Source organism: Mycteria americana (genome assembly GCF_035582795.1).
Source record: "Mycteria americana isolate JAX WOST 10 ecotype Jacksonville Zoo and Gardens chromosome Z unlocalized genomic scaffold, USCA_MyAme_1.0 Scaffold_30, whole genome shotgun sequence".
Taxonomy (NCBI): domain Eukaryota; kingdom Metazoa; phylum Chordata; class Aves; order Ciconiiformes; family Ciconiidae; genus Mycteria; species Mycteria americana.
This window is the reverse complement of record NW_027445437.1, coordinates 1,624,662-1,637,381: the sequence shown is the minus strand read 5'-3', so window position 1 is coordinate 1,637,381 and position 12,720 is coordinate 1,624,662. Positions and strand designations below refer to the sequence as shown.

At 49.1% G+C, this 12,720-nt stretch overlaps 1 protein-coding gene across 13 annotated transcripts in view; it reads left to right on the top strand.

Moving 5' to 3' along the window:
- Nucleotides 1–12,720, top strand: part of TCF4 (transcription factor 4) — a 243,761-nt gene that overhangs the window by 119,307 nt on the left and 111,734 nt on the right. The window lies entirely within an intron of this gene.

The window sequence follows — 12,720 nt, the reverse complement described above, 5'->3', positions numbered from 1 at the left end:
TGCAGATGTGCATTTCTCAGAAACGGGCTTGATTTGCAAACGCAGGTTTTAAAGCTCCTGCCTGAGCTCTTCTAGCCAGGGTCCAGTTCCTGGAGACCATCAGTACTTGGGTTGCCCTCGTTCCGCCCTAGCCGGCGCTGCCGTGAGCCCTTGGTCATTGTCCCTTGCAACAATGCCGCCCTGTTCAGCATGGCGGGGCCTTCCCACCAGCACAACTTCAGAAATTACAGAAGTGGAAACACACCGCAGAGCTGGTGTCAGCCCCTAGCTTTGGATGGCTACTGCAATAAATTATAGTTTTCATAGAATCTGTATGATGTTGTGTGAAAACAAGGTTGTATTGAGGGATAAAAATGTCTGTGAAAATATGATTTGTTGTCCCTTTTTGTTTCTGAATTGTTTTTGGCTGGAAGTCAAGGCCAGCAGGCTAACAGCAAAGCCGTCTCAAGGGAAGCATGCGTGAGCTAGAAAAATAAGAGTAGTTTAATTAAATAATAAAATGCCAATGTAATACAAAGGTATAGCATGTGTGTGTGCCTCTCTGCACTTTGCATTTGCATACTTTTAAGTCTCCAGAGAAAGTCTGAGTCTAAAAATACTATCAATCGCCAAAAGTCTGCGCTTTGTTTCAAGACAATTGATTTTTTTAAAAGGCACTTTCTTTTTAATTTCAGTAGCAATATTAATCGTGTGTTTAAATTCATTTTTGTTCTTGAAGAGTGCTAGGCTTCCTTTCCTTTTTCTAAGTGCAGTAGCTTTGCACTTTGGAAAACTATTGAAAGAATTCAATAGCCTTCTTAATATTCAAAGCTTTATACTGTTCAAATCTGCCAGGAAAAAAAAAAACCAACAAAAAACTAGCCAAAATGCATATTATTTCCCTATAGGAAAGGGAAGTACGTGATCCCTTCTTTCCTTTCGTATGTCCATGTTCTTTAATAATGTGGGGAAACACAGTCTATTCCTATGTTGTTGGGTTTGGGTTTTTTTTTTTAAAACGTTTAGTGTAGAAAAATTAAACCATTTGAGCAATTAAACAGAAATTTCTGTTTGCGGTGCGCACGTGTATGCTATCAGTAGCGTCTGGAGGCTCGGGCCGTGCTCTCGGCCGGCAGTCGCGGCGCGCCCCTTCCCTCCGCAGCCCTGTGCGTGCCGGGGCGCATCCCGGCCCTTCGCCTGGACAGGGTCCCGCGGACGGACGGGGTCCCGCAGACAGACGGGGTCCTGTGGATGGATGGGGTCCCGCGGACGGACGGGGTCCTGCAGCCGGACGGGCGCAGGGGAAGCGTCCCGGGCAGGCGAGCGGCAGCGGCGGCAGGGAGCTGGGCCGCGAGCCCCTGCTGCAAAGCTGTGGGTTCCTGCGCGGGGCCCTGCCTGCGGGTCTGGTTTCGGAGGTGGAGGCAGGGCTGGGGGACCGGCGGCTGGCGGCAGCTTCCCCGCGCAGGTGGCGATGGGGCCCCTTCCGCCGGCCGGCCGGCCGGAGCTGCTCTGCTTTGCCCCCTCTGCTACGGGGTCGGCGCGAGCCCGGGGGGAGGTGAGGTTTGCTCTGCTGCCCGAGAGGCAATGCTGCTCCGTCATCCACGTCGTTTGAGTTTTGGGGACGTTTCCCATGCGAAGTTTTGCATGCTGAGCTTGGACTGGGAGAGGCGACAAGGGAAGGCTGCGTTGCCTTGCTTAAAGCACAGTTACCCATGTTTAATTCTGCGTGGAACAAACTGAAAGGATACAGAGCCGGCTCACGGGTGAAGGTTTACTGGCCAAGCCTTGAAAGTAAACTTAGTGATGCACTGAGCCGTCACATGCCTAACTCTCCAGTGAGCCGATCAGCGATTGACTGATTTTCTCTGCACCACCCAGCACAGATAAGTGCGGAAGATCGCATCTGTAACCCTGCCCTCACCTGATCCAAACCAACTGCAGGAGCTCTTCGTTTGAGGAGCCATTTCTAGCTAGTCCTCTCTGCTTTAAAATCCTCGGCTGCTTTTGCTTTCTGTTGGTAGGAGGTAGCAGGATGTGTTTCTGTCCCCAGTGCTTGCACAGCCTTGGGAATATTGTCCCCATCCAAGGGTCGGACCCGTCTCCTGCGCGGCTCCAGCCTCCTGGAGATCCCGCTCTGCTGCTGCCTCGGGTCTGCTGCGGTTTCACGTTTCATCTGAAAACACACCTTTTCTTTGCTGCATTTTGCTTTTAGTTTTTCTTTCAGTCTTACTGCGTTTGAATGATCTCCTGATACGGCAAGTAAGTTAGAAATTGTTTCCGAGTTCAAAATGGCATTACACCTCAATAAGTTATACGGTCTCTATATGCCTTGGGTTGGAGTCTTAATAGGACCTGTACCGCGGCCTCTTTGTGCACACCCATATCTGTGAACATCTGCAGAGCTCAGACGTGTATTTTCTTTAATTTGGGAGTAAAAAGTTAATCTTAGAAACTAAGGGCAGAGGTGCACCTGTAGGCTTGAGAAGAGAGTTTGCCGTAAACAGGTAATTTTTTCTTAAGCATCCTCAGCTTTATGCTCTCGGTGGTGGTGGAGAGTGGCCTGGTTCCAGACACCCCCAGCGTCAGACGACAGAGGAATTACTCGGTGTGACGTTAGAGCATCACGGCGCCCGCGGTGCTGGGAGCGTGGAGGGGTTGGGGCAGCCCGGATCGATCCCGTGCGAGCGGCTGGCGGGAGCCGCAGGCCCCCACCCAGCCCTGCTCGTGCCTGGCTCGGCCTCTCTCGGCCGAGTGACAGAGCAGCAAACAGCTGGAGCCCCTCGTGGGGACCTGCCGGGTAATTGCCGTAACGGGGACGGTTGCCTGCAGAAACGGGCAGCGTGGTTTCCGCCTCGTCTTTTCATGCAGCGCCAACCACCTGTGGTAGAAGTCCGCACGCCGCTCCTGCTCGCCAGACTTCTCTTCTGGTCCAGAACGCAGGAGAGGACAAACCTGAAAGCGCTGGCGAGCTCCAGCCTTTCGGCGAGCTCCTTCACGTTGCGTGAAGAAGAGGCTGAGCCCCGACGGGCGGTGCAAACCGGGGAGATGCTGAGGACCGCAGCACCGCTGCCTGTCCTCTGTGCCGGGGAATACGGTCTGTCGGGATACCGGAAAAAACCCAACGTTTATTCCAGTAAACAAGCCAATGGCTGTGGTTGTAATATGAGTGTTAATGCATTTATTTGTCCCTGAATGATAGCATTGAATCATTATTTCTTACACTTCAGCGGACCGATTCTGGCGTTTCCTCAGAATTCAGTTGGTACAGACATGGTCAGCTCTCTGGATGGATCCTCGATTGTACCTACGTGGCAGTGCCCTGTGGTTCTGTAGGGTCAATGAAGAACTGATGGAGAAAACCCTGCCTACCCACTCTCCTTTTCTGTGGTTTCATTCATGAAAAATTGAGGAATATTAGGAAGATACTATAATAAAAGTGCAAATAATAAAAATTCCGATCTATGGAATAGGGTCTTTCTTTCTACTGTATGCATCCGCTTTCTTGAAGCAGAATGGAAAAGTGGATGAAGCAGATGACCAGTGCCCAGACAGGAAGGAGAAAAAATATTTCTAAAATAAGAATCTCTCGAATTCCTGAAAGGTACAGAAGGAATAATGCTTAATGCCGAGGCTGGACCATCTGTTGTCTGTTCTCCAGGCTGCAGAACTATCAGGATCCACCGAATTATTAACAAGTATGAACCTTCAGGCTTAAAAGAAAATTAAAAGATTTCTAGGATGTGCTCTCACACGTATTGAGAAAGATTAGCTCATCTAGACAGAAGACATTGAAGAAAGCTTGGTGAATTCCAAAGGAAACGTTGGTGCTGATACTGCGGGTCGTCGAGAATCCCCTGAAGCCTCGGGTTATCGGAGGGACTGGAGGAGCGGCAGTAGCTGCGTGAGCTCCTTTTTCCTAAACCCAGGAGGAGCGTGCAGATTTTGTTGATTTCTGAAAGGTAAATTGCTACCTCCAGATGTGATGCATTGCTCTCTGTAGATGAGTTCCTGGAACAATTAAGGAAAACTAAATACCTAACGATATTGAACTTGCTACCTATTAATCTTCTGGTAGGAAAAAACCCAACAACCTCTCTTCACGCAAATAGCAGCAATGATCTGAGGTTTCATCCCCGCGCTCTGTTCACACCAATGAGAGAAGAGGTCAGATACACAGCAACCCATTTACTACAAGACGATTTTTATTTCCGAGCCTAGGGCCCAATTGGGCTCTCACTGAAAACCATAGCAAATACAACACTGATTACAGTGGGAATGGAAGAAAGCTCATCTTGGGAACTATTTAATTCCATTAGAGAGAAGTCATCTAAGAAACATGTGCCGAAGTTGTTGTCAAGACACTTTTGAAACACTGGCTTCATTGAAGTTAATGACAAAAATCTCATTTCGTTCGGTGAAGTCAGGATTTTGCATGTTGTCTTAATTCTGTGCTACTTACCATTTCCCCAAAGATCAATTTTTTTTTTATATTGTGCTGGTTTGGGGGGGGATTAGCAAGGCAGCAGTTGTACAAAAAAGCATACCTACTTGATTTCTCTAACTTTATTCTGGTTTCCTGTATCAGTCTGTAGTATTGGTTGGGTACTCGGATTGTAAGTAAGGGTCCGCACGTGGTAACGAACAGCGACGCTTCTGCTTCTTTATTCAAAGAGCTGCTTCTGTGTTCAAAGAGCTTCATGTAAATCAGCGCTGTAAAGAGGTACGGGCAGAAAGAGCCAGGAGAAGAGAGCGGGCAGGCAGGACGGAGCATCAGCGGGCGCGGAGCAGGGCCGTGCGAGGGCGCGCGCGAGCGTCGGGGTGCGAGCGGGGAAACGCTCCGGAGGAGACGTGAGCCGGAGGCTCAGCTTGTGTAAATCACCAGGCTTCGGTTTCCCAATGACAGCTAAAAACGAGGGGCTGCGTTAATTCTACGGTGTTTATAAAACACTGATATTCCTTAGCGCAAGAGGATCTGGAGACGCAAAATACTATTATTAGACTAATGGGAACGTGTGCTGCTTACAGTAGTGTGGCTCCACTAATCGGTTGATAGTCGATGAGACCGACTTTGAGTAATCCAGAGCCATTGCGCTTTTCTGAGCAATAGTCAGTTCAAAAAAGCAGTGAATAAAGAGAACTGTAAAATGAGCTCGATGGCCAGAAAACATACACCATAGATTTCCAAGGCAACGCACGCGATTGTATGTGGGAATAAATTAGGCAGTCCTTTGAAAATTTGGATTATGCCTTTTTGGCAAATGCATAGTAACAGATACTTAGCTTTTAAGGTGTTTTAACTTAAAGCAAAATCCCCAAATCCTAAGATGACTTGTTTTTACTACTAAGTCTTTTAGAAAGTGAGTCTAAATGTTGGTTTTGGATGTACTGATTTACTTGATGTTCAAGAAATACTCTCGGAGGCCAGTTGGAACCATCGCACTGTTAAAAGCTGACGCTGGAATGAAGTGTTAAGGTAAAAGCTAGTGGAGTTGTGCAAGCTCAGCCAGCTTTTTTTTGCCCTTTTTTGTATTTTTTCCCCTTAATAAAACACAACTGCTACCAAAACATAATAAACTTTATCCAGATTGAGGTCATATCTGCTAGCCTTCAGCTTGATTCAAGATACCACGGTAAAGAGAGAGGCCAACCACCGGAATGATGCGGGCATGATGTTTAACTTTGTTTTTCTTGCAGCTTCGGTTCAAACAAGCAGCATTAGAGGCTGCAACAAAATGGCTCCTTTGTGCATTTACGATGCCGTAGGCATCCGAGGGCGGTCCGCCCAAACCTGCAGCAGCTCTGTGGCTTTCCCGGATTTCCTGAGGGGCCGTATCGGTAGCGATGTGTTCAAGGAATCCAGATCAGAAAGGAGTAGGCTCCAAGATCCTGGGAAGTCAGAGGGATGCGCCTGGCAGGACAGCGTTGCTGCAGAGAGCATCTCTGCACCGTCACGCAACGCGTATCGTTTCACTTGCCTCTTCTCTGTCTTCCTTTCGGTACCTTTTCTCCGACTCCTCTCTTCCTCCTTGCTTTCCTGTGCTCCCTTCTCTCCCTCCAAAGCCTCCACCCCACCCCGTCCCTCTGGAAGCCGTGGTGCGGGTTTCCCAGAGGCTTACGATCGAGGGCACAGCAGGCTGCCGTGGCAAGCGACTGTGCCAGTTCTGGCTGCGGTTTCTAGAAACTCATTTAAAAGTTCATGCGGACCCCACCGGAGTTCAGCCTTCTTGTAGCTGCTAATGTCTTCCTGTATCCTCTCCCATCGGATCTGACTCCAAATACGTGTTGGACATTGCAGTCTCTTTACAGACCCTACGCGCTCTTTCCTGACGTCCCTCCTCCTGCGTGGTCGTGGATCCTCTCTCCTTTACCTGCCATCCTTTCTTACTCCCCTGTCCCTCTCTGACGGGCGAGAGGAGCCTTTGGCACAGGATGGGGCTTGTGGCCCGCTCTCCGTTCAGCTGGGACAGCCAAGGTGCTTTCTCGGAAGGTTTTCTTATTAGATGCATGTGGCGTTTTATCCTCCCTGTGTCATCGCTCGCGCCGGGGGGAGAAGTCATCGGCTTTTTCTCCTCGAGCAGGTGGCCGCGTGGCCGGCACGCTCCCCGCTTCCCTCCTGTCCCATCCCTTCCTGGCCCCCACCTACAACAGCAGCCTGAACGTCTCCCACGGAGGAAGGCAAGGAAAGCCTTGGGTTTTAATTTTTGCATGTTTGTGGCCCAGTGAGCGTAGCGGAGGGAGGATACGACATACCTTCGACAGAGACTTTGTTTAGAGGTAACAGAAATAGCGCTGGAAAACTTTAAAATGAGTGTCATGGAAATGAAAGGAAAGACAGGCAGCTTCTGCAGCGAGCGCGTGTGGATTAACTGGGCCCCGCTGCCCCTGCCCGCCTGTCTGTCTGTCCAGTGAGGCTGTAAATCCTCGCATAACGCTGCTGTTCTCGTGCTGAGAAGGGAACGGACAGAAATAGCTATTGCCCGTTTTCTTTTTTCTTCCAGAAGTGCTGGGACTTCCTTTTTCTGCTGTGAATTACTGAATTGTTGCAACATCTCTAATTATACGAAGAGGAGTCCAGCAAAGACAGAAGGGAAAAAAAGCAGGAGGGATTATCTTATCTGATACGTACTTTTAAAAGGTCCTTCCTCAGTGCTTCGTTCAGCATGAGATTGGGACTAATGCACGTTCTGAAATCAGGCTTCTGATTTAAGCCGCTAAAGAATAACTATTACAAAAATAACTCTGGTAGCGTCGCGCAGGGGCTTCCTGCGTCTCGGAGGCCTCACCGACGAACGCACGGGTGCTGCCCCGTGCATTCCAACGCTCTTGGTTTTCTTGAATTTGGTCAGCGACACGTTCTTCAGTATCTTGCAGAGCGCTTTGGGGGTTTGCTTTCTTTTTTCCTTTTTTTATGGCCTGCCCACCTTTTCATAGTAAAGAATAAAAAAAGACGGCGCGGTGGCTGCAGACGAGGAAGGTGTGAGCCGAGGTGGGGTGCGCGTGCCTGCGCGCGGAGCTGCTGCGCTCTGCCCTGCTTCTCATTTGTACTTTGTTCATGAACGTCGGGGCAAAGAATCTTTCCGTTTTATTGGTATTGTATACAATAAGTTATTAAATTTCATCTCTGTAATACACCTGCAGTAAAATAACAAAACGTTACTGCACTTCGGGAACATGTGTGTGTGTTGCAATGTTCCACCCCTCCCTTCCAAACAGCTGCTTACGGATTTCAAGATCCATTGTATATATTCCCTAGAGCCCACCTCTAATAATCGAGACACATCTGCCATTGCAGTATTATAGGCATATGTAGTTTTATTGAAAACTATACCTGTATATAAAAAAATTAAATAACTCCTACCTCAATTAAATTGGCAGGCTACCTTTTCTGAAGATCATATTGCAGACCTCTGGAGACACAGGGAGTTCATTTTATTCTTCTGTTACAAATTACTTAGTATTTTTTTGCTTAGTCAAATAACTAGGTTTCCTCACATTTTGATGGCAAGATTCCTTTACCTCTAATCATTTCTCCTTCGTTCTCTCTCCTGGTAAGAAACACACAAAAGCTGTGCTAAAGCGATAAAAGATACCTAACGTACCAAGGAATTTAGGTTCTTACGAAGTCTATTGCTAATCCAGTTTTTGTGATCAGATGTGCAGTGTCGATGCCCTTAACAAAAGCTCCAGCGCTTTGTTTATTTGCTTTTAAGTACGTGAACGCTCTGACTTCTTGACTGGGCAATACGTACAATATGTACTTACCGGCCACAGCTGCGCGTGGATGTGATGTGCTCCATAGGAAACACGGTACAAAACGGAATTACGCCGTGTTGTACGTATAGCCTTTGGCTAAAGTAAATGCAAAGAGAAAGAGCTCCTTGCCCCCGGAGTCCCGAATTCCTCCCGGCGGTTACAGCCACGCTAACCTCTTGTGCAGGTATAACCTTGGCTGGGGGGTAAGGAGATGGAGTGGGTGAACTCTGAATCTGGCTTTCCCTGACTTCCTCAGTACACGTTCCTGCCCCAAGGACGCACCATCAGTGTGAACGGCTAAAATTCTGGCTACCGTGAGGTCGGTGGCAGAAGTCCCGTTGAGTTCAGCGGGGCTGGGAAGCAGAATTTTGCCTGGTAACTTCTGTGGTCATTTATAGTTGGAGAAGGTTCACCTCTGTCGTCGTTTCTGCTCGAGCATCTCGGAGCTTTGGGAGGTGGAATCATTGCTCCTGCTCCAGAAATTAGTTCTAGCGCCCATAAACTATCCTCCTGCGATCGTGGGCACATCGTGGACTAATGTTTTTGATGTTACAGCACTAAAATAATGACATAAGAGATAAAATTTCCATGTTAATCAAATGTATTAAAGGAACAGACTTAAGTTCGGATGTCTGAACGGCTCATTTAGCAGAATTCCTCATGCATCCAGAAAGACACGGTTTCATTGTCCATATCATAATTGAAGAAATGCTAAAACCCAACACTGCAATTTAGTGGTAAAAGGAGTGCTTTTCTCTTAGCCCTTTGGATCAAATGTTAAGCTGAGGGCTATTTTGTTGGAAGTGAGCATTCCAAGGGCACCTTTCTGGAGCTTATAACCTGGCAACAGAATAACACCGCGATTTGTAATGTGCAATAATAGGTTTATGTTGTGGTTGAGTGCTAATAGGAGCTTGGTTTGCCTTCGCAGTCGCTGCACTCTGACTTTCTGTGCTATCGTGAATGCGATAAAAAGGGGAATGACGCTTGCCTGCAGTTGTACCGTGGCAGGTTGTGGGCTCGCTGTGCTGCACGTTACTGGTTCAGGTCTGGTCAGTGTTTGATGGAAGACCTCCAGCATAAAAGGCAGGCTGTGCTTTGACTAATTCTGGCAATTTTCAGGGCTCAGAATTGACTGTTGAGTGCCGCGGCGTAGAAGGGTGATAGCTGGGGATGCTCTCCTTGGCATATAAGGTATGGTTTGGCAGGTTTTGCTAATATAAATGCATAAACCCTAAAAAGCAAAAAATTGGTCCAGTGGAATAATAGCTGAAACCATTTCCGTTGCATACGTGGTGCAAACAGTGGCGTTTATCAACCATTCATTGCTTTCTCCAAAGATGGCAGTCTCCCATGTAGCTGTGTGTTCACGTCTGGGTGGTGAACTACCTGTTCCTTTCCCTGTCTCCATTAATAAGCCGTCTTCTTTCTGAATCACGTCACGAGCCTTCTAGGCCCGTTAGATAATCCAGCTCAGCTCAGCTGCAAGGTAGTGGCAGTTCAAGCAAGTTCGGAAGAAAAATAGCACTTTCTGGACTATCAGAAATTCTTGTCGGTGTGAGATTGCGAGGACAAGGATATAGTCTCACTAAAGACACTAAGGCTTTAGAGCTTCACTCACAGGGTCGTTGAGGTTGGCACCCCTGGAGGTCACCTCGTCCAAGCCCCTGCTCAAGCAGGAGCAGCTAAAGCAAGCTGCCCAGGACCGTGTCCAGGCGGGCGTTGAGCGTCTCCAAGGACGGAGACTCCACAACCTCTCCGGGCAACCTCTTGCAGTGTTTGACCACCCTCACAGTAAAAAATTGTTTTCTTGTGTTTAAGTGGAATTTCCCTGTTCCAGGCTGTGCCCGTTGCTTCAGTTATCAAGTGGTTTGGGTCACGGACTTCCAGAGGGTTCCGTAAATCGCCGGCTTTCACTAGCAATTTTATGCAAACTCGGAGAGAGAAGGAGGAGCCCACGTGCACGCAGCGTGCACGCACACGCGACGCGTACACAGCACGTACTCGTATGCTGAGGTCTTACAAAGGGTTGTGATAGATGCAAGATAGCTATAAGAAATGGATTTCTGGGGGAAGCTTCAGCATGCTGGGATTGAGCCAATTTCTGACACCTCTCGGACAACGTAGTCTTGCTGTCTTCTGGGAGCAGTTGTCTTCTGAGAGCCGTCTTCTGTTCCTCCCCTCTGTCTCTGCCGGCGTTCCAGCGGCAGCGGCCCTGTCGCAGGAGGCATCTGCCTTCCAGAGCTGCTCGCCCCTTCTGCCTCCTCTCGGACACCCCTGCCTGGTCTGGCATCGCTGGGTTTGGCTGGCCGTGGTGCCGTGCTTTTCTGGGTGTTTCCTAGCAGAGCTTGTCTCAGTCCTGTCCGGGCCGTGCCTGGGGTCTCGGCGTTGCCCGGTGTACACAGAAATAAAGAGGTTATTTGAAGTATTACTTTCTTCAGGTGACCATCGCGTTTCTGAACGCGACGATCTCCCCCAGTTGCCACAAACCCGCGTGGCCGCTTTGGTAGGGGTTGCTGTGCGCTGTCGCATTGCTCATTTCCAACCGAGCATTTCCAATAGCCTTTTTACTGCCCAGAAGTTGCTCCGTTCTCCCACCACCCCCTTCTGACATGTGGTTACCTGCTGCTTTGCAGGGGAATGAATAGCATCTTTAATCACACTTAATTACCATGCGACTGCAGACAGGAACTTCACATACAGAACAGCTCAAGATGGAGAAACAAGATCCTTTACAAGCACAGATAGCTACAGAACGCCAATTATGAAAATAATCACTATTTTCAAAGCACACACTACACGTAAAATTTAGTCAGGATCTATGCTTTCTAAGATGGTTATTAATTCGTTTCTACAAGTCATAAAATTTCTCTCATTTTGCAAACTTCTTTACAGGATTTCTAGTTGCAGTTTAAGCAATCTGTAAGTTGTCCAAATCTCTGAGTTTCAAAATCTAGTGCATCTCTTTTGTTTACCCTGTGCACGGGCTAATAAATATATCTTAGGTCATTCAAATGCAGGAGTATATAGTTCAGTACGTGGATACGCTGAGAGATCGGTGTTTTCACAAACGAGTGCCGTACGTTGAGACGGCGGATCATTCTTGCCGCATTGCCTGTGGAATTTCTTCACCTGTTTTACTGCATACTCGCTGGGAAGGTCCAGATAAACACAAGCCCCCGATCTGTGTATTTTTAAGAGCTTTCACGTTCCAGTAAACTCCCGCCACCTGATTTTCACAGAAAGCTCTTTAACTTCCTTCTTGTTAATAGCTGGAGAGAAAAAGCAATACGTTTACATCCCGCTTGAAAGGCTGTGTTTGAGCGTGGCAGCGTTACTGCCTCGGTGCCTGGTGCCAGCCTTAGCCATCAGCCCAGCCTGGCATCAGCACTGACCTCGGTGATGCTTCTTCCTTGGAAGAAGGCACTCTAGCCGTGCTTCTATTGTGGGGTGATTTATTCCTTTGCTTCTTGGCTTAAAAAAAAGGAGCAATTACTTTTGACAAGTAGAGATTTCAGGGGAACGTATGAGGATATGAATCCTACCAGCTATTTATGTATGGAATAATTAAAAACAATGACTAAGTTCTGCTATCGGCCTGCCTAAAAAAAGAAAACCCTCTGATACCTCAAACACCCAAGCAGCATCAAGTGGCTGTAGAGTTGTCATGGAGCATTCCCTGCTTCTTTTCTGATTCTTCGTCCTCGCCCGTCAGAAGACGCTTTTCCAGCTCGTTTTAATTCAGCATTAAAACGCTTCTGCAGGGCAACAAAGCGCGGCGCGTTCCAGGGCATCGGGAGTTGGGTCCCGAAGTCCCACCTCCGTCGCACGTGGCCGTTGGTGCCCCCCGGGTGCCTGGAGGGCTCCCCTGGGTGTTGTGTAGCTGCTCCCAGGGGGACGGGGCAGAGGAACCGTCGGAGCCCGGCAGCCCCGGTTCCCTGCGAGGGCTCCCCGGGGCGGAGGTGGCCGGTGGTGCCCCGCGGCTCTGGCCGGGGGTGGCGCGGGCACGCGCCGCTCCTCCTGTGCGGCGAGCGGCTCCCGGAGCTGGGCTAGCTCAATCGGCCCCCCTCAATCCTCCGCTCGGGAGCAGAAACCCACGTTTTCAGTGCGGCAATGCCTAAGTTAGGACTCCACATCTGTAGAGCGGGGGCCATCGGCCAACGACTTAGCGATGCCTTGTGGTGTGTCTTTCTCGCTTCCCCTTTCCTGTTTTGCTTGATTTTCATTGTTCCCCTTTCACAGCTTTTTTCCCCATAACCGACTCGTGTTTTGCTGCAGGCTGCGGCTGGCGTTGCGACTGCTCTGGTGAGGGGGTGAGGGCTCGGTGTCAGGGGTTGGACGTGTCCCTCGCAGGTGGAGGAACAGGGCTTGAGCCCTTTCAGGCCTCGAAAAGACCTATTTCGTTCGGTCGCAGCCCGTGCCTCCCCCGTGCAGCCACCCTGCTCTTACTCAGCTCGGGAGCAGCGTTTTTAAAGCGTTCCCCCCTCC